Source organism: Meriones unguiculatus, chromosome 5 (genome assembly GCF_030254825.1).
Source record: "Meriones unguiculatus strain TT.TT164.6M chromosome 5, Bangor_MerUng_6.1, whole genome shotgun sequence".
NCBI classification, from domain to species: domain Eukaryota; kingdom Metazoa; phylum Chordata; class Mammalia; order Rodentia; family Muridae; genus Meriones; species Meriones unguiculatus.
The window spans coordinates 106,342,203-106,368,226 of record NC_083353.1 but is presented as its reverse complement, the minus strand read 5'-3'; the positions used below and the strand labels follow the sequence as shown (position 1 = coordinate 106,368,226).

The 26,024-nt window shown below is 43.0% G+C and overlaps 1 protein-coding gene across 4 annotated transcripts in view; it reads right to left on the bottom strand.

The window, feature by feature from the left end:
* Positions 1-1,732, bottom strand: part of Pparg (peroxisome proliferator activated receptor gamma) — a 129,843-nt gene extending 128,111 nt beyond the window's left edge. Inside the window, exons 1-2 of one of the 4 annotated variants that reach the window (XM_060383968.1) lie at positions 1,624-1,732; positions 154-224 (exon numbers count right to left, since the gene is read on the bottom strand). The gene's annotated coding sequence lies outside the window, so the exon portion shown is untranslated. Of the gene's footprint in view, positions 1-153; positions 319-1,133; positions 1,352-1,623 lie in introns of those variants that run through there. The other 3 variants (XM_060383967.1, XM_060383969.1, XM_060383971.1) reach the window with 3 other exon arrangements.
* Between the last annotated feature and the right edge of the window lie 24,292 nt (positions 1,733-26,024).

The following is a 26,024-nucleotide window of genomic DNA, read 5'->3' as shown; positions in this document are numbered from 1 at the left end:
CTTCCTGACAGGAGGAGACTTAGCTCTTTTTTCTTTTTTAATTTTTTTTTCTTCCTGAAACAAATGACACCACCTTCCCTACCGTTAGCTTCGAAAGCGAAGCAGATTCTGATTTGTACGACGAGAGCACAGCCAGACCATCCTGATACTCACCGCACTCGGAGCGGTCAGGGCCGCTTCCCGGCACACTCCCAACGAGACGCGGGGCTGGCGGGACCACTCACCTGAGCAACGGGAGGGAAGAGGAGTTTAGAGCCGCGGCCTTCCGATCCCCCAGCAGAGGTCCGGGCCCCCGCTTGACCTCCCCGCGTCCCTTATATAAAAGCTGCCCAGGCTACTCCCAGTCTCTGCCTCCTCACCTTAGGCTCCTCCCCGAGCCCGAGCCATAAAGCACACGGCAGCCACACACCCACCTTCCGCCCCCCGCCACGAGGGCCGCGGACTCCCGCTAGCCGGGCCCCGGGCCCGCCCCGTCGGGAGAGGTGGGGGGGCGGGGCGTGGTCCCGGGGACGCCCCCCCCCGGGGACAGCGACCCCCGCTTTCCCCACACCTGGCCCAGCCCCGGGCGGGGGCCCCGGGCGGGGTGCTCACCGGCGCAGCCTTCCCCACCCCCTGCCAGCGCCCCGGGGGCACAGGGTGGCCGCGGGCCGGTCCCCCCCCTCCGGAAACTGTCCCCCAGGGTCCCGCGCCCCCTCGCAGGTCACCTGAGGTGGCGCCCCTCGGCCCGGGGACCGTCACCCCGTCGGGCCCCCCTCCCACCCACCCCCGGCGTGTGACCCCCTCGGTCCGCACCTCGGTCCGCGCCCCCGCCCCGCTCGCTCTCCCGCTCGCTCTCCTCAGCCCGCGTCCCCTTCACGCCCAGGCTGTCCTCTGTCACATTGGGTCCCGTCCCGGCGCGGCGCGACTTCTCGGCAGGGTCCCCTCCGTCAGGGCTCTGTCACTTTGCCTGTCTGTCACGCTCGGCTCTGTCAGAGCGGTGGCTGCCCAGCCCCGCCGTCCCTGCAGCCGAGACCGGGGTTGGGCTGTCTGTCTGTCACTCGGTCCCGTCAGGCTGCTCCCCCTCGGCCGGGTCCCCTCGGGTCGCCCTGTCGGTCGGCTCCTCCGGGGCCCTCACGCCGAGACCCCGCTCTCACCTCGCCCGTCGCGCGGCGACTTATCGGCGCCGCGCGTCCCTTCAGCCAGGACCCGGTCGGGCTGTCAGCGCGCGGGGTCCTGCCGGAGTGTCACCTCTCCTCCGCGCGCTCACCTGGTCGTCGCCCTCGCTCCCCTCGGGCCGCGCGCGACCCCGGACCCCGGCGCGGCGCCCCCGGCTCTCTCCTTCCGCGTCCCTCCGGCGGGGCCGCGCGGCCCGGGGCCACTCCTGACCCGAGGCGGCGGCGGCTGGACGGGCGCTGCTGCTCCCCGCGGCCGGCCCGGCCCCGAGCGCCCCGGGCGGCTGCCGCTCTGCTCCGCTCCGAGCGTGACCCGCCCCGCCTGGCCGCGGACGAGCGGAGCCCAGCGAGCGAGAGAGCGAGCGAGCGGGCCGGGGGCGGCGCCCGGGGACAGGCCGGAGGGCCCGCGCCCGGAGCCCGGCACCCACAGGCCGGCACCCACAGGGCCGCCCACGCCCCGCGCCCCGGCTACCTGGCCGCCCTGCTCCTCGCAGCCGCTGGGAGGCGACCCAGGAAGGTCCCGGGTCCCTCACACCGATGCCCACGGCCTGGCCGGTGCCCTGACCGTCCTACGGAAGTTTGCTTTTCTCTAGTTGTGTTTCAGTAACATACGTGTGTGTGTGTGTGTGTGTGTGTGTGTGTGTGTGTGTGTGTGTGTGTGTGTGTGTTTGTGTGTGAATTAAGTGTATTTAAGACCTCTGTCTCTCTCTCTTTTAAATCTCAGAACGCTGTAAGGGCAAACGCCTTCCTAAAGTGACAACTTAAGTGTTAATCATTTAATTTCCTTTTTTTGAAAAAAAATATTGTGTGTGGCGCGCACGTGAATACAGAAGGCGTGGGCTCCCCTGGAGCTGGAGTTAACAGGTGCTGGGTGCTGGGAACCGAACAGGGGTCCTCTGGACAAACGCGAGATGTTCCTAACTGAGGGGCCATCTCTCCAGCCCTCAAACTATTTGTTAAAACGTGCTTGCTGAATTTCTTCAATTCTTTAGCAGCATTTCCTGAAAAGGGAACCTTACACACAGGGTAGGGAGGACTTGAGACTCTCTTGTTTTTAAGGTAGAATATGGGGGTTTCTTGTCCCTGAAGTACACATGACGGCCAATCCCTTTTCTTGCCCTCTTTTGTTTCTGTCATGACCGGTCCTACAGATGCACATTGAGAAAGTGTGCGATGTCTGGGACACCAGGGGCCCTTTATCTTTTCCCAATCTTATTGAATGAGAATCTTTGCTGTTTGGCTCTCCTTTGGGGGGCACTGACCTCTGGAAGTTGACAATCGTGCTTCTTGCTCAGGATGCTCTTTCCACTCTTAGCGCCTTTATTTGTTGGGAGATGTGGAATTCTTTATTCTTTATCCTCACCGGGGCTTTCCAGAAAGTGTTTGTGAGGATGACACTGTGGAGAAAGTTCAGAGCTTGAATCAACAGATTCGTGCCCTTCCACCCTGAAGCCCTAAAATAATAAGATACAGGCCTGGTTCACATAGGGATGCTTAAGACCATTTTACTATCCATATGGAAGACTCCATTTCTATGTCTTTCATTAAATGACCATGTTGACTTGGCTCAGCATTCCACACCCAGAGGGAAGTATGTATGTATGTATGTATGTATGTATGTATGTATATGTAGTAAGTACATAGGCAACTTCTTGCTCACCCAGGAGTTCCAATCTATTTTTGTTTGGTTTTCATTTGTGTTTTTTGATTTAAACTTTTTGAGAAGGTCTTGCTGTACAGTCCTGTTTGGCCCAGAACTCACTGCTGTTCTCATGAGGCTTGTACCACCCTCTGTGTCATTTTAATATTTTTATTGAGATATAATTTACATAATCTAAAATTCAAGTACCATACATTCAAACTTCCCTCACTGAGTCTTGGCCTATTTGCAAAACTGTGTCATTATCACCATAACCTAATTTTAGAACATTTGTACCACCCTATAGTGAAACTTCCTCCTCATGAACAGCCATTCTCATTGGCCCTAGGTTCACTGTCCATGTAATTTCTGTCTGGATAGCTTTTTCTATTCTAGACACTTCACATGAATGGAATCATACACATGATGTCTTGTGTGATTGCCTTCTTTCACTTAGCATAATGTTGTCAAAACCCACTTGGTTTGTAACTTGTATTATTTCCTTCCTTTGTCTGTTTATTTGAGACAGTGTCTCTTTATGTAGCTGTAGCTAGCCTTGAACTTGTAATCCTCCTGCCTTCTGTGGTTTAGAATTAGAGGCACGCCCAATAGTATTTCATTTCTTTTATTACAAAATAATATCCTATTGTATGACATAGCAAATGTTTATTAAGCCATCTATTGCTTTAGGCTGTGTTTTATTTATTTTTCTTTTTGTATGTGAGCATGTTTGTGTGTGCACATGTGGATGTGCAGGTACATGTAGAGGCCAGAGGTGGATGCCAGATGTCTTCCTCAACTGCTCTCCATCTTACATTTTTAATTTGTTTACTTTATTGTTTATGTATGTATGTGTACCACATATGTGCTTGAGTCTGCAAGTGTCAGAAGAGGGCATCCGATTCTCTGGCATTGGAGTTCTGGACAATGTGAGTTGCCATATGAGCACTAGGTACTGAGCCTGGGCCCTCTGCGAGAGCAGTAAGTGGTCTTAATGGTTGAGACATCTCTAGAGTCCTTCATCTTATTTTTTAAGACAGGGTCTCTCGCAGAACCTGGAGCTCCATGTTTAGACTATCTGGCAGCAAGCCTCTGGAATCCTCCTGTCTCTGTGTTCCCAATACTGAATGACAAACTTGTGTCGTACCCCTTCCCCCAGATTTGTATGTAGATTCTGGGGATCAAACTTTCAAAGCAAACACTTTACCATAGCCCCAGCCCTACTCCTATTTTTGGGGGTATTATGAATCATGCTACTATGAACATTAATAGGCAATATTATTTGTGTGTGTCTTTTCATTTCATTTCATAATATGGTAGCAATATGTCTTCAAGGAATTTAGACATTGTCTGTAGGAATGAGAAATCGCATTTTATTTTTGCACCAGCAATGCATAAGGGGCCTATTTTCTCTATAACCTTGTTAGTATTTAAAAATTTTTTGTGTGATCTAATAGGTATGAATGGCATTTTATTATTTTTATTTGCATTTCCCTAATGTCTAATCACATTGAACATCTTTTCATGTAGTCATTGCCCATTTGCATACCTTCTTGAAGAAAAAGCTATTCAGATATTTTGCTCATTTTGAAATCACTTTGTTTTTTTTAGTTTTATATAGAGCAGTACTATATGTATAAGTCCCCTTTTAGACAAATAATTTGCCAATATTTTTTTCCATCTATAAAGTATATTTTATAATCTTTTTTTCTTTTTGAGATATGAGCTTGCTATATAGCTAGCCTCCAACTAACTGGAGATCCTTCTGCCTCAGCTTCCTGAGTCCTGGTGATTACTTGTATGAGCCCAGCTTGTCCTTTTACTTTCTTAATAACATCATTAAAAGCACAAGCTTTAAAAAAAAATCTTTGATCTATTTTAGTTTTAATTTTCTTATTATTGATGTCATATCAATGATAAGTTCAAAGCTATACAATGCATTATATCATTTAATTCTGATAATTATATTGGTTTTGCCCTTAAATATAGGTCTGCTATCCATAAATTTTGTATGTGATGTGAGGTAAGGGACAATTGGCTTTCAGTAAAGGAAATTCCCACAGTTCACCAATAGCTATATAGGGAAATTCCACCACGGAAAATTCAAACATGGTGTAAAAGTTTAGAGTCGATCTGAATTATTTCTAAACAATTGGTCTCCTGGATCAAAAATTCTGTTATTTTCAAAGTGTCTGTGGCTAGTGAAACTTACAAATACAAGTGAGTAAACAATAGAAAAGAGATAGTCTAAACTTTCAAACCTCTGGTCTTGCCATTAGTGGGTTACGAAATCAATTTAGTGGTTTAAAGCCCATACTTTTCAAATCAAATAAAAAGAACAGAATAGAAAATACAAACTACCAGAGTGTGGATTTCGTATGAAAGAGAGTGTGGCTTTGGAGTTTTTGTGTGTGTGTTTGTGTGTACTGGAGTTGGTGTAACATGGATTTCTTAACCACAGATGACATTTTTAAAAGGTGGAAAAACACCATATAAACTACACTTGCAGAATTCTTTCATTCCACAAACATTTATTGAGCACTTATTTTGTGCCAGGCCGTCTGCTAAGTGTGTGCGTGTGGGGGGGGGGAGGGATAAAATGGCAAACAGCACATGGTCTCCACCCTGCCGCAGTGCATACTGGGAGAATGGTCCATATGGAGTTTCTTGAGACAAGAACTTATGCCTGATTCAGTTTCCCCGATCACAAGAATGCCTTCCAAATATTGCTGTTGACTCCCCAGAGCATTAAAAACAATGCTCATGTTTTCTGATTGTTTGTTTTTTTTCCCCCATTCGAAGTTTACAACATATTAACTTTTGTCTAAAGAGTGGCCTTTGTCCCCAGGTCCACACTTGCACACTGTGTTTATTATATTGGGAAGGGAGTCCAGGTGGAGCAGTGAGAGTTGACAATAAGTGACTTGATTTCCATTTACTTCAACTATATTTAAACTATATATTAAACTCGGGGACAGTCCCCAAGAATTTAAAAATAGCATTATATTACTTTTTACAGGGGGGTGGATTAAAAAAAATCACAAAATTATTTTTCTCTCCTTTCCAAGGGTCCTGTAAAGTGGCATTGGCATTAGAGAGGACAGCTTACCATTTGGAAGGTGAGGGAGGGCATCTTTCCAGAGAGGATTGTTCCACTTTTCACAGCTGCTGGGCACAACACTAACATTTGCCCCTCCTCTTTATCTCAGACAGTCCTGACCAATCTCCAACCACTCTAAGTTCCAGGGAGACTTGGAAGTTCTTCATCCAAAATTAAAAATCAAAATCAGTTTATCACAATGAACAATTACACACACACACACACACACACACACACACACTTCCACAAACATGTTTACCATTCGAATAATTCTCAACTTGTTCTCATGTGAGGTTTGTTTGGCTTTTTAATTCATCTATGACATTTTACCTGCAGCATCCCATTTTACTTAGAGTTTTATTAGGGTTCCTCGGAATCTGTTCTTCTAAATTCAGTGTGTTTTTACGACCTCCACTTAGCCCAGCACTGTATTTTTGTTTTGAGTTGTTGCCTATATGTAAATTAAGAAAGGACAAACAAAAAGAAGAAAAAAAAAAAACATTAGTCAGGAGTGTGATAAAACAGCGGCATAGTTAAAATGGCTCCCACCTGTAATCCAGCCCTCGGGACACTGAGGCAGGAGGGTTGACTTTGGGGCTAGCATGGTGTACATTGATCCTTCCCCCATCTCAAAGCAAAACAAAATAACAAAACCAAACAACCAAAACACCAAAGAGAATATAGCTAAGTTATTGTTTTTTTCTTAATATCTCAACTTCGAGCTCTTAGGTAAAAGCTGAAAGAAACACAATATTAAGGTCATTTCTTCAAAAATACTCTCTCTAATAAGGAATGAAGTTAATACCCTCTTTTCTTTCACTTGTTCACTTTTTAAAACATTCCTTTTCGGTTTTCATGATTTATAAACACCTATGATATCGATAAAGAAATTTAATTTCAAGAAAATTCCATTTGGTAATTTGAACTGTTTTGAGTTCGACTAGATTTTAAGGTTCTAATGGTTTTAAAACATGGTAACAGTTCAAGAATACTTTTGGTTTTTAGGAGATTAAAAAAGAGAGCCACTTGCCCAGCCTTTTTATTTCCTGTACTTTCCCCTATAAATGGACCCCCTGTGGTTTATCAGATTAAGTTCTCAGGGCTGTGCGAATAAAAAAACACAATGGTAAATTTTAAGGAGGAAAATCTGGTCTGGTTGGTCGGTCTGTCTGTCTGTCTGTCTGTTTCTTTGTCTCTCTTTGTCTCTTTAGCTCCCTATCTCCTGATCCACATTCTCCCCTCCCCCTCCCTGCTCTACTGTCTGTCAGCTCATGTCTGTATTCTCAGAACTCAGCAGGCTGAGGCAGGAAAACTATGAGTCCTAGATCAGGCTTTGCTACACAGTGAGACCTGGTTTTAAAACAAACACACAAGACACCCCTTCCTCTACTCTGTGTGTATGTTGTTGAAATTAACACAATAATTTTATTTTAAGTGCTTGACATTTTTGTTCACTGTGCCCCTGAAACATCTTCTTGAAGCTTAGTCTGCTCGCTTATACAATGGAATTAGAATATATTCTTAAAATTCCATCTGTGAGATGACGTGAGAAAATGCCACATCAGGCTCCCAGCAGGATCTCAAAGACTGTTCCTCATCAAGCACGCGAAAGCATTGCGAATCTTGTTCTGATAGTTACTCATGAGTGTCAGGGAACCATGTAATGGCTTTCACATGTTTCCCCTGTAGCTTTCCATCTATCTATTTTCCATTCTACTTCTGTATCTCTTTCTTTCTGATACGTAAAAAGCAAAAGAAATCCGGTCTAATAAACAAATCTTGAAAAAGCTACAAATTCAAGATTTCCCTATGAGAGTAGTTTTCTCCTGTGTGTGTGTGTGTGTGTGTGTGTGTGTGTGTGTGTGTGAGAGAGAGAGAGAGAGAGAGAGAGAGAGAGAGAGAGAGAGAATTTAAATCTTGGGCTTTATGCTATAAAACTAAGTACATACATATGCATATTTTTCTAATATATATTTCTAAAAGATAGTATATATACAATAGAAAATACTAGCCTGGACTGTAGAGATGGCTCAGCAGTTAAGAATGTTTAAAGGTCTCGCAGGGTTCGAGTCCCACATCAGGTAGCTTCCAACTGTGTGCAGCTTCAGCTCCAGGTGATCCAACGCCCTCTTCCGGCCTCCTTGGGCACTACATACACATAGTACACATAAAATTAATTCTCTCTCACACACATACACACACACGATTTTTTTTTCTTTTTTGTAAAACAGTTCAGGGCTGATGCTTACCATTGTTGTATTGCAAACTGTGCTCATTGCTTGAATTTTGCCCTCTGTGTGCTGTGCCTTCTAAAAGATGTAGGGGTGTGAACACGTCTCTGCCTGCATTGCAGTCCCTTGGTTTGATGCATATTATTTTGGTACAGGTAATCGGGAAGGGTCTCACTTTCTTACTGAGACACAGTTGTCCAGAGAGGAGAAATCAAACTTTCTTCATTTTTTCCTATACCCAGACTCACTGTACCTACTGCGACTCCAACCAAGCAAGTGGGTCATCTGGGTGTTCAATATGTAAATCTGAGGCTGGTATGCAGTTGGAGCCTAAAGGCTTGGGACATTTATCCAACTGAGCTACGCTCCTGGGACCTCCTCGCCCATTTTTAAATGATTAAAATGGTAGTAAAGTCATCAATTCAATCCCTTATGGAAGTTTAATGCTTCCAGGCCCTGCCCCTAGCTGAGGAGCTATTGGCTGCTGGGGGAGGGAGAGTGACTGTCCCCTGGGCATACACCCACTGGTAGGCAGCCCAAGCCCTGGGGGATGCCCCCACACCTGAGCACATAGGGACAGCATTTATTAGCAACAATTAAAAAAAGAGAGGGGCAGGCATAGTAGCACATGCTTCTGATCCCAGAATTTAGGAGGCAGAGTGTTGTGGATATAAATTTGTTTTGTTTTGTTTTTTTTTAAATCCCAGGTGTGGAATGTGGGACCGATTCAGATAGTTCACAGCAGCAAACTATTTGCCTCATACCTCAGGCTCTGAGGGGAGTAATTTGCCAGCTGCAGATAGCTTAAATCTGAGGACTGTGGAGAGAGAATAAATGTCAGCGCTCAGAGAGAGTCTAAGAAAGAACAAGGCTGCTGCTACCTCCCCGCCCCCCCCCCCCCCCCCGTGACTCCGGTTGCTGTTGCAGTGAGGCAAGAAGGTGGAAATCTCCTGAGATGAGGATTGGACTGGCTCTAAGGAACCTGAAGACCCCAACCAGCAGGAAGCAGCTAAGGGAACTGCACCCCCTCTCCCATTAGCCCTTTCTCTCTTCTACTTGGTGTTGGGGTGTTGGAAGGGGTTGGGGTGGAGTAGGGAGAGATATAAAAAATGTAAATAAAAGTATTAAAAAAATAAAAATACGCCAACAGCAGAGGCAGGAGGATCTCTCTGGGTTTGAGGCCAGCCTGGTCTACACAGTGAGCTCCACAGCAGCCAGGGCTACGTAAAGAGCCTATGTCTCAAACAACAGCAACAATAATGATGATAATAAAAAAGAAATGAAGATGGGAAGAAGATGGGGGAGGGCACAAGAGGGAGTTAGAAAGAGGTCTTGGTGGATGGATATGATCAAATATATTGTATAAATGTATGAAGCTTCAAAGAATGAAAATAACCTTAAAAAGACATATGCTTATTTTTCATGTCTAATAAACTTATTGCCATTTGTGTATGCAAATTCCCAGGCCCAGCTATTGATAGGAACCTTATTTAGGTAGCCGAGAATCTCTGTTTTTAGAGATATTTTCTTCTTAGGAATATTTGGACCCAACTGACCACTTTACTCTTAATGGACTCCTGACCTCAATTTTGCATGGGTCAGACCTGGGCTTTCTTAGGGCATGGCTTCAGGCTCCTTCCACTATGCTTTTAAATGACAAAATCCACTCCTCCCCTCCTTTCCAGAAGAGGGCCCCTCCTGGCCCCCCCTGCCCCCCTTGCACCTGGGTGCCTGCTTCTTACACCAGAAGCTGAGCCTGTGAGCCAGGTGGCTTCCATACCTCTTGCTGCTACAATGGCCATCAGAATGACTTCCCTTCCAAATTTTTGGGGTGTCAGCCCTGGCACCCACACCCAAAGCAGCATTTTTTTTTACACATTTAGGATGTAAAATTTGGAATTAGATTTTGGGGTGTGATGATTTGGCACAGACTAGAGCTCTGTTTTACATTTTTGCCAGATTTTTTGATGTTCGGGGGACTAGTAGGTTCGTCATGCATCACACTTATATATTTAGACAAATTTGTAGAGTAGTGTGAAGTGGAGGAGGGGATGGATGTGGAATGATGTATGGGGGGTGATACTTTGCTTATTGACAAAACATCTTGGCCGTGTCTTTTCTTGCATGGATATATTTTTCTCTTCCCCAAAATATTTTTTCTGATATTAATCCCTTATAAAATCCATTTTACTCTCTTAGTGATAATGCTTGTACAGTCCTCTAGTGTGCATAAATAAATACATTTACTTGTGTGTCTTTTTAAAATATCTATTTGTGCATTTTTATCCGTATGTGTGCATGAGTTTATATGGACCATGTGTGTTTAGGTTCTTTTGGATGCCAGAGGTTACATAAACTTCTCAACAAAAGTCAAACAGCTTCCATTGAGTGCTTACAGCAGCACCATTGTCTGTAATCATCACAGTGGAGACTCTGATGTCCGTCAGCTGGTGAACAGATAAACACAGTTAACCTGTGACGGCACCGTCCCCATCCTCCTACCTGACACCCCCCCACCTTGGAATAAAGCATTAATATGCACTGCAGTATGGATGAGCCCTGAAAACAGAGTAAGTGTAAGAAGCCAGACACAAAAGCCTGGAGAACAAGAGTTGACAGATAATGGAAAGAGTGTCTTTGAGGATGACAGAGTGCTCTAGAGCAACAGTTGAGACCCTTTTGGGGTTGAAGACCCTTTCACAGGGGTCGCCCGAGACAGTATGAATCATATTTACATTATGATTCACAACAGCAGCAAAATTATGGTTATGAAGTAGCAACAAAAATCATTTTACGGTTGTTGGACACCACGACGTGAGAAGCTGCATTTAGGAGAACCACTGCTCTATAAAGAGAAGACAGCGGTAATGTATATGAAAACCTACTTAAAGCATGCAATTGACCTGGGCATGGCAGATCACAGGCCTAGGGAGTCTAAGACAGTAGGGCTGTGAAATCAAGGCTAGCCTGGGCTACACAGTAAGATAAATATATTAACTATTTAACTAAAAGGATGATTTCATTATCTGTATTGTATCTCAACCAAAGTCTGTTTAGCAATAGAGTTGAGAAATGGCATTCCTCTGTGCCATCCCCTTACCACGGAGAAGCTTGCTGTTTTCACTGTAGCCTCACCACTTACCTGCTATGCTCCACCAACTGGTATCAGGTAGGCTGTGGCTCTGCAGGAAAGTAACCAATCAAGTACAAAAGAGGCCAACACCCTTGTTCATCCTCCTAACGAAGGCTCTGCCTCTCTTTGGTTCACAGAAAAGTGTCCGGCAGTGGCCTTGATTCTTTTCAAGAGCAGTCGGGGCAGGGAGGGTAGGTAAGTCCATGACCTTCCTCAACTCTTCCAGCTTGAATCTAAAATCAGGTGCTTCATGTCACTGTAATGATCATGTTACCATCATGATTTACACTCACAAATCATTCTCCTGAGTGGAGAAGCCCTGAGCCGCCTTTTAGCAAACGGGGTCAAAATTATCTTACTAATCTTTATTTTTCTTGTAAGACAGGGTCTCTATATATAGAACAGGCTGGACTTAGGCTCACAGAGATCTGCCTGCCATTGCTTTCCCCAATACTGGGGTTAAAGGTCACTGCCCAGCTGTCTGATTAATCCAAAGAGCAGGCCTCTGCTTTCTGGCACCTCCTTCACACTGGCTTTCTCTTTTGCTCAAAAGGCATTTGAAAACTTGTTCAGTTTTGTATTGTGGTCCCTCTTAGACAGATCTAGGGTTTGAACTCACATGCGCCCATGACCTAGTAGATTTCTAAAGTCACTGTTCTGTAAGACTTTTCTGACAGCACTCCTCTGCCGATTTCAAAAGAGCTCAGATAATTGTATTTTCTACACTAAATTGAATCAGTGATTCAGCACACATTTATTGAATTACTATTATGTTCAAAATAACACTCTCTTCCAAACAGGAAGAGCCTCAAATCCAGAACTTGACATATCAACTGCTTGTGGGCCTGGAACCTGGCAATGCTTTAGATGAATCAATAAATGGAGACCAGTGTTGTTTATTTTGTGGTGCATGAAGATTAGACAACAGCTAATAACTGCTGAACTTGATAGGTCCTTAACTCACCTCACATTAGAGAATAGATAATTTGTGAAGGAAAAAAAAAGTGATGTAGTTTGGAGCACTGAAATAAACCTAAGGGTTCTGGCGTGTCAGCAGCTACGTAGTGTTTCAAACTGATCATTTTCTTCAGGAAGTTTTGCTACCTTATCTACTTGCTTGTGAAGAATTATTCCATAACTATTGACTTTTAAGAGCCTAAAAATTTTAACGGCCTGGCATCCATATTTCAAAAATATGGCTGAGCATCCAGTGTTTTTTTTTTTTTTTTTTCTTATTGGAATATTGAAAAAAGACATGCTATATGGCTCAACAGATAAAGGCACTTGCTGCCAAGTCTGATGTCCTGAGTTCAATCCCCATGACCAGGTGGGAGGAGAGAACTAATTCAAGTGAGTTGTTCTCTGACTTCTGCATGAGTGTGCACACATATACAAACTACAAACAAATAAATAAAACATAATAACTTGTTAAACTGGAAGTGCTCTCAAGATTTATTTTTATTTTTTTAAAAGAAGGTGTATGTGTGTGCATTGCACATATGATAGCAGAGGCCAGTGGCATCAGATGCCCTCGGAGCTAGAGTTACAGGCAGTTCTAAGCCACCCTAGCAACTGCAATGAGTATTCTTAACTCCTACAGCCTTCCTGAATGGGAAGGTTTAAGTAAAGTCAGATTCTCCTCACATCTAATCCAGGGGCTGTTCCTCCTTCCACAATGAGAAAACTGGTGAATCATCTCTGTGATGGAAAAGCTGAAAACATCCTAGAGTTCAAGATACAGGCCGGACATTCAATGGTGTGTTTTATTGCATGAACTGCAGAGTCTCAGTCAAGGCAGAGAATTGCCTTTCTTATCATCTGAAAGTTGTCACTTAAGATTGCTATCTTATACAGAGAATCTTTTTTTTTCCTCATAGGAAAAAAAAAAGTGTAATCCCAATAGCTCTTGGTAAGAAAGGCAAGCTATGGAAACTGTAAATATATTCAGTGTGTGGAAGAAACAGTTGGTGTTCAGTAAACATCGAGTAATTTATTGACTTGGCAAGATTCCCTTGGACTCTAGTATATAGTTAACTCTTAATTACCTCAGAGCAGATTGACTATTTGGTAAATTCTTAGGAATGTTATTGAGCCATCATCTGGCTGAATTCTAGGATCATAGGAGTATGACTAAGACACCCATGTGGTTAATTGAGCTGAATGGTGGGCTGGACGAGGCTTTACTTTCCGACCCTACAATGTATGTCCTTCTGTCCGCATTCTGTTAGCATAAAAGACAGAAGCAACTTGGAAAGAGTCCAATGTAAGAAAAAGGCAAGCTTGAGAGAGAGAAGGGAGAAGGGAGAAGGGAAAGGCAGATGGAGAGAGGGGGAGAAGGAAGGGAGAGGGAGAAGGGGTGGAGAGGGAGAGCTAGAGTAAGAGAGCACTCTCATGGACAATACTGTCATGTGACAGTGTGAGGGACATCAGGGCAGGCCTGTTGGCTTTGGTGAGAGAGGCAAGATGGAAGCTGTCAGGACAGTTTACCGAACACCTACCACAGACACACAGTCAGATGCGCCCATTGAGTATCATTTTTAAACGTTAGCCTTTATTAGTATGAAAATCATCACCCTAAAATTACAGATGAGAAACTGAGGCACAGAGCGCTCTGGCCAAAGCCAGGAGTGTGGCAAAGGCCCTGAGGCTCATGGAGGTAAAGCCGAAGACAATGAGTAGATTCCTGTCAGCAAGCTGGGCTGCCTGGTTAAGGACATAAAGATAAAGTCCTTGGAGGAGATCTACCTATTCTCCCTGCCCATTAAGGAACACAAGATTATCAACTTTTTCCTGGGTGCATCTCTAAAGGATGAGGTTCTAAAGATCATGCCAGTGCAAAAGCAGACATGGGATAGCCAGCTAACCAGGTTCAAGGCTTTTGTCACTATTGGGGATACAATGGCCACATTGGTCTTGATGTTAAGTGTTCTAGGGAGGTAGCCACTACCATCCGAGGAGCCATCATCTTATCCAAGCTTTCTATCGTCCCTCTTGCAGAGAGGCTATTGGGACAAGATTGGCCAGCCCCACACTGTTCCGTGCAAGGTGACGGGCCGCTATGGCTCTGTTTTGGTGCATCTAATCTCTGCTCCCAGGGGCACTGGCATTGTCTCTGCCCCAAGAAGCTACTGATGATGGCCAGTACTGATGACTGCTGTACATCAGCCAGGGGCTGCCCTGCCACCCTGGGCAACTTTGCCAAGGCCACCTTTGATGCCATCTCCAAGACCTACAGCTACCTGACCCCCAACCTCTGGAAAGTGACTGTTCACCAAGTCTCCTTATCAGGAATTCACTGATCATCTTGTGAAAACCCGTACCAGAGCCACTGTTCAGAGGACCCAGGCTCCCGCTGTGGCTACCACATAAGGGTTTTTATACAAGAAAAATAAAGTGAAATAAATCTGAAAAAAAAAAAACAAACAAACAGCCCCCCCCCAAAAAAAAAAAAAAAAAAAACAGCGTCTACCAGAGGGTGACTTTATTCTTGCTCATATTTCAGAACTTTCTTGCTGTCGACTCCAGTGATAAGGCTCAGCGCCGTGAACTTCTCCCCGACACCCCTTTGCATCCTTGGCTGTCGTTGGTTCCGACAAGCGTCCTGACCTCGCCACCCCCACCCCCAAGATTATTCTTAAGATGCTCAACATAGATTCGTATCGCAAAGATGTACAAACAAATCCATGCTCAGACCTCTTGGCTGACTCCCCCGCGGCGACAGTTCTGCTCAGTTCAGGAGATTTTAACCTTTCGTGAAGGAGATTAAACTGTTCCGGAACTGACCGTGAGGCTTAAGATGTGCGGCAGCGGTAAAGTGTTCACTGCGCATGTGCGCACCTGTTCTCATTCTGTTCCCGGCACAGAAAAGCAAACAGAACCCAGAATTCACAGTACCTATGGCCAACTGTGTTGTTACCTTATTTCTTCTGCTTCAAGATACTTCTTTTCTGTGGCTTGGCTATGTTCTTGTTGAAAGGAAGACGGAAATCTCTAGGTTTCTCTCGATTACTCGTCGCCCTCTCTATTTCATTGTCCAAATAAGAGATGTTTTCCAAGTCTCTTGTCTGCACATTTTTCTATGTGCTTCCAACGCACCCATGCTTTGGCACAGGTACCCCTTAATCGATGTTTCGCATAAATAATTTGAAGTGCATCGTTCTGTGAATTTTTCATTGAAAAAGTGCCTTTTAAACATCAGAACATAACCTATTATTGGTAAATTCCGTGTACATTTAACTCCTGAAAATTTATATTTATTTATTTGAGATGTCACTTCCCTATAATGCCCACACTGGCTTAGAACTCAGAATTCTCCCATTTTGGTTTTCTAAATAGCTGGTGCCACACACATATTCAGTTGTAAATTTTTGATTGACATAAAGTAATTACATATAATTACTTCATAGATATGTATATATATATAGAATACAGTGTCAAAATTATACACACACATATCATACCAGGCTTATTCATATTTCTATTTAGTTAACTTTTTCTTGTTTCTCTGTGTTGAAAGGGTTCAACTTTCTCTGAGTTCTTTACAAATATTAAATTGGTATAGAATTGTGGCTAAATGCTACATACAGTACGTGCTTAGTATCCCCAGAACTCTGGGCTCATTTCCCAAGCTGAAATAAAAGAAAATGAAAATTAATTGTTATAAACTGCACTCCCGAACTTCAGCATTTATTCCTCCTAAGTGTACGTCAGCATTATAATCTGCTCACTCTCCGGCCTACCCCATATCCCAGGCCTCTGCTGACCACCACTCTACTTTCTTCCTAGGAGGCCAGTGTTTCCAGCTTCCGCATGAGTGAGAACATTGCTTTTCTGTGCCCAGGGCAGTACAGAATAAAGTTTAGAATTTATCCTATGTAAGAGAACAAAATAAGGATGATTTTGCTCGAAAGCCCTGGATAAGCAAGTACCAGCAATTACATCAAAATGATTTCTATGTTTAATTACTTATTTGAGAAAGTACACTCAAGTTTTTTCTTACATTGCTCTTTTAAAAACAGATTTTAATCTGTTGTGGTGATATATGAGAGGCCTTGTATAAATATTTTTGCTTAAAACCAAGTATTCTTGAAAGGAATGCTTCAATAGAAAATAGTAAAATTGTATTTAATGAGCATATATAATTTAATACTGTGGATCCCACTTGGCAGAAATAAGAAAAATATTAAATATTTTAGGATAATGGGAATTCTTACAATATCCAAGGACAATGATTATTCTTTTACAATTTATTATTGTTGTTCAACTGACAACTACAATATTTTTTTAAAAAAACAAAAACAACAAAACAAAACTTTCCCAAGGCATGGTTCCACATGTCTCTAATCCTAACAGTTGAGAGGCAGAAGCAGGCAGAGCTCTGTGAGCTTGAGGTCTTCCTGGTCTACAAATTAAGCTCCAGGCCATCTAGGGGCAAAGAGTGAGACCCTGTCTCTCAAACTAAACTAAAACTTAGTCAGCTCCCACTTAAAGACAGATTTGCCCCTGGAAAGGCTCAGGGAACCCAAGTTCCTGTATGAACAGTGGTTTTCTCTTACGGATGGCCCTCTCTCAACTCGTGTGGTCGCTCAGAGGTAGGGTAGCTGCTGATAGGTATGAAATGCTTGGTTTGAGACTTGAAAAACAGAACCCCATTATGCTGGCGTTTCCCCAAACTGCTTTTATTTAAGTAACTCTTGAGACTTATCTTTGACGTTTCTAAGAGCATAGAGCAGGATGGACACATCATTCCCTGTTCAGTGCTTGCCACACACATAAATGCAAGATCCAAGTCCAGCACCAAAAGAAAAAAACTAAACAAATTCCTTCGGTCATTTAAGAACAATGCATACAACTATAGCTTTAGGTTAAAAAAAATGAATTTTTAATAATGTAGAAAAATACAACATTTAAAGCTTTGGGCGAACACACACACACATACATTTATCTACTAATCTGTCAAATTACTACTACACTCATACATTTATTTACTAATTTGTTAAATTACCACTAATATTTTTTTTCAATTATAGTTTTTAAATGCTTATTGACATTTCAAAAAAAATTTTATATATACTTTTAAAAGGTTAAAATCAGGGAAGCTGAGCTCAGTAGGGAAGTTGCAATAGCTTGCAAGGAGTTTTTGCCTTGTTTTTTTTTTTTTGTTGTTGTTTTTTCAATGACTTCTCTTACACAAGAGCCTTGTAATCTCTCCATAGGGAGAAATAACACAGGGTCACATTATGCCTTTAATTTTTCCTCCAGATAATGTTTACAAATGAACACAGAGAAGTGACTCCATGTTTAAAGCCAGCGTCAGAGTCCACGGCCATAAAGGACAATTGGTAATTTTTAACAATCAATGAGAGTTTATTTTAGGAGAAAACCTACTGAAATTTGCAGGAAGTAACCTTTTTGTTCCAAAACAGCTGTCATTGAACGCCATTATGCCTACAACAATTAAAATGATCTCTGGCGACTTTTAGCATCTGGCGCGGCTCCATTATTGTTCAGTTAAATATTTTTCAAGTTAGTTAGGACTTTCGCCCACCGTGTCCTCTTGGCTCTTTGCTGTCAATACGTCTCTCAGATTCACCTTTGTGACATTATTTTTTTTTTTTTTTTGTATTGTGGGAGACTGTGTTAATTTCTGCCAGAGCTGCCTGAGAAACCAGAGCGATATTTATGTGGAAACAGCTCTCCACATCTACACTGCACTTATTAAAATATGATCTCTATTTACTCCCTGATATTTGGCAACAGTGTCCCTGTGTTCTTTTTCTAGACACTTGCAAAAAGAAAAAACAAAAAACAAAAAACAAAAAACCTCCCAGCTTAAAGAATTAGCTAATGTGTATGGCGCAGGGTGGGGAATAAGGAGCAAAGGGCACCTTGTGGTGTCATTTTGATAAATTTGATCGAAAATCATGAAGAAAATGTCCAAGTTGAAGGGGGTCACTTGGGCCATCCCTGCAGGCAGGGATCAAGCATAAAATACGAAGAAGAAAGAAGAAGAAAGAAGAAGAAAGAAGAAGAAAGAAGAAGAAAGAAGAAGAAAGAAGAAGAAGAAGAAGAAGAAGAAGAAGAAGAAGAAGAAGAAGAAGAAGAAGAAGAAGAAGAAGAAGAAGAAAGGCTAAAATAGATATACCAATCTCCACTTCAGTGGAGGTCGGGAATAAAATTCAGTAGCTCCACACCATAAGCTGTCTGTCTTCGAAGATTTGAGCGGACCTGCTTTCCTGGAAGGGCTGATACCGAAGCATGGAAATGGGAGAGCCTGGAAGTGGACTGCATTGTCCGAAGAGAGCCAACACAGTTGTGATCCCCACGTATTATTCCATGATTGCACTTCAAGGGGAAGACTTTCACCGAAACCAAAGGGGTACTGGAAAGCAAGAAATAGTGCTTGTGATTTAAACCCACCAGGGGACATTTCTCAACACTCTAATTCTTCTTCTGAATGCTTGCCCGTCAATAACCAACCGTTCTTTCAGATGAAAACGTAAGACTTCCCGGTGAGGACTCACAGGGGGGTGAAATGAATTCCCTTCAAAGATCTGCTAGAGCAGCTCGAGCTTGGAGTGCTGTCGGCACCACTGTCGCTCTGCACAAACTGTGGGCGCACTAACTCGCTCTATTTTTATTTCTAAAGTGGCTCCCATCCTCTAGACTTCACGGATTCAAACCCTGGGCCGCTAGCGAGTGGGAAATAGTAGTTCACAACTTCCCCTTCATCCCCCACTGCCCGGGCTAGGACAGAGGCCCCGGTAGGACTACACTCACCAGCAGCACAGGGAACTTTTGTGGATTTTCAATGGACTGAAAAGTCAAACCAAACAAGCCACACTGCTTAAAAGATCTTCACGCTGGGGCACAGAGTCTGGGTGATTTTTTTTTCCCCTTGATAGTTTTTGAATTTTGTAGAAATTCAGCTTTTAGTTCTAGAGTTTGGAAAACTGCCAAGGTCAAAAATGGGCAAGCGTGTGGAGTTGGTTCTGCAGCAGACACTGAGCGCTGTTAGGGAATTCCAAAACTCAGTACCAGTTTTTGTAAAAAAAAAAAAAAAAAAAAAAAAAATTGTCCAAGCTTTTTTTTTTTTTTTTCGTTTGTGGAACGTAAAGTATATTTTGGACCAAACCATGGAACATTCCAGACAAAGCAAAATTCAGAAAGGAACTGCACCTGTATCCCCACACACCGCCAACAAAACGCAGCCGCTGAGTAAATACTCTCCCTGAATTAGGGAAAGGGGTTGGTTGGATCAACCTTCCCACTTGTGTGTAAAAGCGAAAGTCCTGTTCTTGGCACAGATCTGCTAGAGTTTGCAGGACAGTCATCAACGAGCGGTTATCCCTCACAGTTTTTAAAAACTGCTAACTTGGAAGCATGGAGAAAGCCTTGCAGACTATGACTGAGGGCTGTGTCTGATGACATGGGGAAGAATCTTTTTCACAGGGAAGTGTGAGGTGACCTCTGAGGACAGCTGCAAAATCTGAAGTTGCAGGCAGATGGGCCAAGAGAGATTGGATGTTAAAAAAAAAAAAAAAAAACAGTCAAATTATGGGCTAATGCATTTTTAAGCAAAAGTTGTTAATGTGGGACAAACTGTGATTGTGACTTTTACAAATGTTTCAGTTGTAAAAGAATTCTGACGGGAGAAAAGGCAAGAGATAAAAAGGGAAGCTGACAGAGAATCCGGGTATGTGACAGACATGTGACTTGGCCATTATGGTTATTTTCTTCAAACCTCAGGCTAACGAGGAGGGAGAAATGGAGGGAAGGCAATCTAAAATTTAGATTCTTGTGTTTTAAATTTCTTTTTGAAAAAATTATCATTGCTTCATCGCTATGAATTACCAGTATGTGTGGGATTTGGTGAGGTAATGAACACACACCTGAACAACAAGGAATGATAAAACAAGGTGGTTAGACCTTAACATTTCTTTTTTATTAGCACATAGTCAGGAGGAGGATGGCGCTGAGGGCACACCGGGCCCCTCATTCTGTGGTGAGACCCTATCTCAAAACAACAAACAACCAAAAAACATTTGTTGTTTTCAGGGATCTTAGGAAAAAAATCCAAAGCGGGAGCAATGGCGGGAGCATGGACTGCTCTTGCAAAGGACCAGAGTTCAGTTCCCAGGACTCACATTAGGCAGCTCACAACTGCCTATAACTTCAGCTTCAGGGGATCTAGTACTTCTGGTCTCCATGAACACCTTCACTCACATCTGTATACTCACACACGTACACACAATTTAAAATAATAAAACAGAGCTAAAGAGAAGATCTGTTTATCATTATTTTATGTGTGTGCTGATGTATACATATATGTACAAACACATTATATCTGTAATATATATGTCCACTCTATGTGTGCAGTGCCTGGAGCTATATGGGTGCTGGGAACTAAACCCCCACTGTATGTAAAGGCAGCAAGTAGGGTTTTGGGCCCTTTTGCAGAGATCTTCACAAATGCCTCAGGGCCTTGTTACAACCAATTCCCATCTGGTAAGATGTCTGCATTTCTTTCTTCAACCTGCTTTATTTTCGGTCTTTCCATTTCTGTGCCCATCACTGCCCAAAACTGCCTGAGAATGTTCTCTCTCCCATCTACATGTTTGATGGTGTAACTTAGTACCTTTCTGTATACATTACAGTACATAATAACACAATTACACGCATAAGTCCAGCATCTTTCTGGATAACAAATAACTCGGAAAAGATTTTATTTGCAGGGTACTCCATGTTCTTGCCCCCCCCCAAAGTTTTTAAAGGTTCATACACAACAGTGGCATCAAAAATAAGTTTTCCTTTCTAATTTGGAAACCATGAGCCTTCAGCATTATTTCTTTCCTAGTAATTTTCCACACGCCAATCTTCCCAACTTGGAAATGCCCCTCAGTCTCAGGCCGGGCCTTTCCTGGTGTATGACTTTTCCCATGTGACCCTTTAAATAAATGCTAAGATTTTTTCCCATAATTAATTAATCTCAGGAATCAAAATGAAACATGTCACCAGGGTCTTATTTAAAGCCAAGAAACTTATTGGCTCCTTTCCAGACCTCTTTCTAAATTAAACAGCCCCACACAGGCTTCTCACCATTCTTGCTTCATAATTTGAGACATATCTCCTCAGATAACTGGGCACATGGAAGATGGAATTCGAATACATATACACCTCAATCAAGACATTTAGAATTAATTTTTATTACTATGTAAGGAATTTGTCCTCTGAAATATCTATAGTCATGTATTTAAAAATAGACACATGAGGGACTGGAGAGATAGTAAGAGCACTGACTGCTCTTGCAGAGGACTCAGGTTCAAGTCCCAGCACCCACATGGCAGCTCACAACTGTCTGTAACTCCAGTCCCAGAAGATATGATGCCATCTTCTGGCTTCTTTAGGCACTGCACACACATAACACACACACACACACACACACACACACACACACACGCAGGCAAACATATGGACAGATTTGAAAAATAGATACATGAAACAGAAATTAATCTTCCTATCCTTGATAGTAAAATGCCATTTCTATTTGCTTATTTCTTTTCTAACTTTTAAGATTTGGGGTATATGTGTTCAAGACTGAACCAATGACCCCATGTGTGCCAAGTACACACTGTGCTACTAAACTTTTCCTCCAGTCCCTTGTTTTTCATTTTTTGAATGATAAAAAAAAAAGAAAGAAATCAAAAGTTCACAAATCTTTTCTTAAGCTTTCAATTTTATGTTTGGCAAAACCTTTATGCTTCACAGATGGGAGAAGAGGATTTTGCTTTGTCTTTGGTGACTCAACTCCCCCTCACCTTTGCTACTTAACCAGGTTCAGGGATGCTGAAAATGAGCTGAACTCACAGGGATCACATGTGTAGAGATTAATCAAACCCAAGACTGTCTGTAAATTTTCAAAGTCTCTTACATAGTAAATAATTAGATATAAGTAAGGAGAAAACTAAACTCTTTCTCCCTCCCTTTCCTCCCTCCCTCTTTCCTGCCTCCCTCTCTCCTTTTCTGCCTCACTCACCCCTTCCTTTCTAATAAATGCCCCCATCTTGGCCTAAAGCAATGTGTTCTTTGCAGTAGGGAAGGTAGGACACCTACATTCAACTCTCAGTTTAATTTCACCCAGTCTTTAGGGATCCTCTGATCTGGCTCAAGATGGAGCACCCTGGTGTTGGGATAAATGACCTCTTTGTTTTCCTACAAGGCTGTCTTTGCTGTTCTAAGGTAAACTGCATTTTTCTTGAGGTGGGAGGGCCCAGCTTACTCTGGGAGGTGCCACTCCTGTGCTATAAGAAAACAGGCTGAGCAAGCCAAGAGGAGCAAGCCAGTAAGCAGCACTCCTCCATGGCCTCTGCTTCAGCTCCTGCCTCTAGGTTCCACCCCGATTCCCCCCTCCCCCCTCTTTCCCCTTCCCCTCCCCCCTCCCCACCACTTCCCCTGCTGAAGGGCTGTGATGTGGAACTGTAAGCTAAAATTAACCCTTTCCTTCCCAAGTTGCTTCTGGTCATGGTGTTTCTCATAGCTCTAGGGACTCTAAGACAGATGCACAGTTAAATTGAACTTTAAATTTCTGACAAATGGCTAGTGATGGTTGGATGTAAGTATATCCCATGAAACATTTGAAATGTCTACCTTAAAAAAAATCAAACATACTCCTTGTTTATCTAAAATTCTGATTAAATGGGATGGTCTGTGTTATAGGAGGGAGGGCTTTCAGCCACTGAGGAGATGCCCCTGCAGCGGGCACTGGAACACAGTCCTTCCCTGTTTTCTGCTCTCGTTTTCTGGCCCCAACGTGTAGAGCTTTGATCCAAAATGCCCTTTGGCTCATGAAAAACTGCCTGCTACAGTCCCTAAATATGGTGTGGACAACCAGCCTCAGACAGAGACCTCGAAGGATGTGAGCAAGAATAACTTACTCTTCATAAATTACACAAGCAACCGCTGCTTTCTCCTTCAGGGTAGTGGAAAGTTGAGCGACAGGCTGTAACTCGGCTGATGGACATGTTGGATTGTGTCCACTGTTCAACTTCTGTGAATTTGCTTGTATGAACTTTACTGTAACAGTGTTTATGTGGAGATGTGTTTTCATTTCTCTTGGCTAAATACCTAGGCGTGGACTGCTTAGGTATAATGGAGCTATTTCACAATAAGAAAAACATGTGAGCCGTTCCTGTCTTCAGTTATACACAATTGAGCTGATTGCCCTATATAAAACCATAGCATGAGTCCTACTTCTCATCTGCTGGAAGGTACCCAAACTGTAAGCACACTGACTAAACAGATTTATGAAATCTGCCTACATATCTCACCTTATAAACACTAGGCACTTAACAGTTTGTATGCACCAGAGAGAAGAACCAAAATCCCAAATATTACTAATTTGGGTTAAAGAATGCGATGAAAAGTTATGTTTCTCTAAGGTCTGCATGGTATTTAAAGAGCATGAAGAGTAAGCTATGTATAGCACATTTCTTTACTCCTCTTTTGTTGAGTTCATATCTTGGCCACTATGAATGGTGTACCAAGAGACATCAACATGTGGGTGCCCTCAACATACTGATTTCACTTCCTTTGGTATTTTTGGAATGCTTTGAATTTTCAGAGCAATTTTTACACTGCTTTCAAAAGTGGCTATCCTAAGAGTGAGCAATAGTTCCCCTTTCTTTTCACCCTCACTAACCCTGGCTCTCTGGGAACTTGCTATATAGACCAGGCTGGCTTCAGACTCATAGAGACTCACCTTCCTCTGCCTCCTGGGTGGTGGGATTAAGGCGTTTGGTACTAGTACCACTACGAGTACTTGCTTTTAAGGGAGTAATTTAAATACTATCCACAAATCACATGGTTATAATTTCTTTTTACCAAAGAGAGAAAAAGGGTCAAATATTAAAATTTTGAATGAATTTTTTTATTTACGTGTGTGTGTGTTCTGTGTGTCTTGTATTTCAGTAATAGTCAATCTAACTCATTCAGTACATATGGATAATGCTATATTATTCGGCCATTAAAAAAGAAAGAAGGCCATTTTTTGACAAGGATATAATGAGAAAGATCTGATGCCAAGCAAAATAGACACAGAGAGAAAAGTACTGCATGACCTCATGTAAGTGCATAAACGGAAAGGAAGGAATCACAGAGCAAAGGTTGGGATTATTGCCAGAGCTGGCAAGGTCATAGGGGTGTGTTGAATAAAAAAGTATTGATTATAAAAGAAGTCCAGGAACCCTAGTGTCCTTCAAGAGTCATGATGATGCACTCTGTTGTATTGGGTTTTGTTTTGTTTCTGATGAGATCTCACCAAGATGGTCAGGCTGGCCTCGAACTCTCAATTCTCTTGTCTCCAGGGGCAACGGTATTACAGATGTGTTGTCAGCTAGCTTGCTAATTACTGTGATTGGGCTGGCCATTACATAAAGCATTCCCACATAAAAACACCGTACTGTACACACTGAATGTTTTCAGTCACTGTTTGACAAATTCGTTTTGGAGCCAAAGTCCCCTTTCTGAACTGCCTCTGAGGTTGACACTCTTACTACTGGGACTATTTACAAAGAAAACAGTATCTGGAACGGCCAAAAACCGTCGCTTTCTAACGTGGCGGGGAGGGGTGGGCAGAATACATGCTTCACTTTAGGAAAGCGCTAGAGTAAAACATGAGGGGTTGGATAGTCTTTTGCACTATGTAGTGACACATGGTCGTTAGCACTAACCTGTGTACACTGGAGAAGGTGGGCACAAAAGAAAAAGGCGTCTAATGTCTACACCATCGGCTCCCGTTAACCACTCAGGATAGTTCACGAAATCAGCAAGTTTAAAGAACCAAAACATTCCCCCCCCCACTCTCTCTCTCTCACACACATACATAAATAAATAAAATTAATTAAAAATTTTAATGTTTTACCCTCTTCCTAGCTTTAGTGAAAAGAAATTAAAATCCTGTGATTTGTGGATAGCATTTAAATTACTCCCTTAAAAGCAAGTTCTAGTAGTAGGTGGTAACACACCCTTTAATCCCACCACTCAGGAGGCAGAGGAAGGTGAGTCTCTAAGAGTCTGAAGCCAGCCTGGTCTACAAAGCAAGTTTCAGGACAGCCAGGGCTACACGGGGAAACCTTATCTCACAGGAAGAGGAAAAGAGAGGAAAATATCTGGCCTCCTGCACTCATGTGGTGCACACAAACTACTGCAGACTCACAAGCAAACAAACAATATTTTAAAGCAAGAACTGGATTGTGCATCTTTGTACATAGGTTTTTTTTTTTTCATACTCTTTATTCCTTTGAAATATGATGACCAAAATCAAGCAGGCCAATTTCAGAACTAGACTTTTAGCCGAGTGAAAATGGTGGACTTTGCTCTGCCCTGAATGAGCAAACACCAGGAGGTTGTGGTGGGGGACCCTTGTTGTCCCTTCCCTCTCTTGCACGTTTGCTGCTCTGGAAGGTTCTATTGCAGCTCTCCCACCTGACCCCAACCGCCCCCACCACACATGAATACGTGCTCACACATCTACACACAGGACTAGAGGATTGCTAACTGAGCTACATTTCCAGCTAGTAGAGTTTTGCTGACTCCCAAGAGAAAGAGTCATTTACCAAGAGATCTCTGACGATGACAGCTTTGGGTGACTGCAGGTACGGTTTGTCACATGAGAATGTCACGGCTCGGAAAATGCGTCAGGAAATTGCTTCTTTTAGGAATGCAATCACAGGGCTAGGGATATAGCTCAGTGGCAGAGTGCTTGCCCTACATG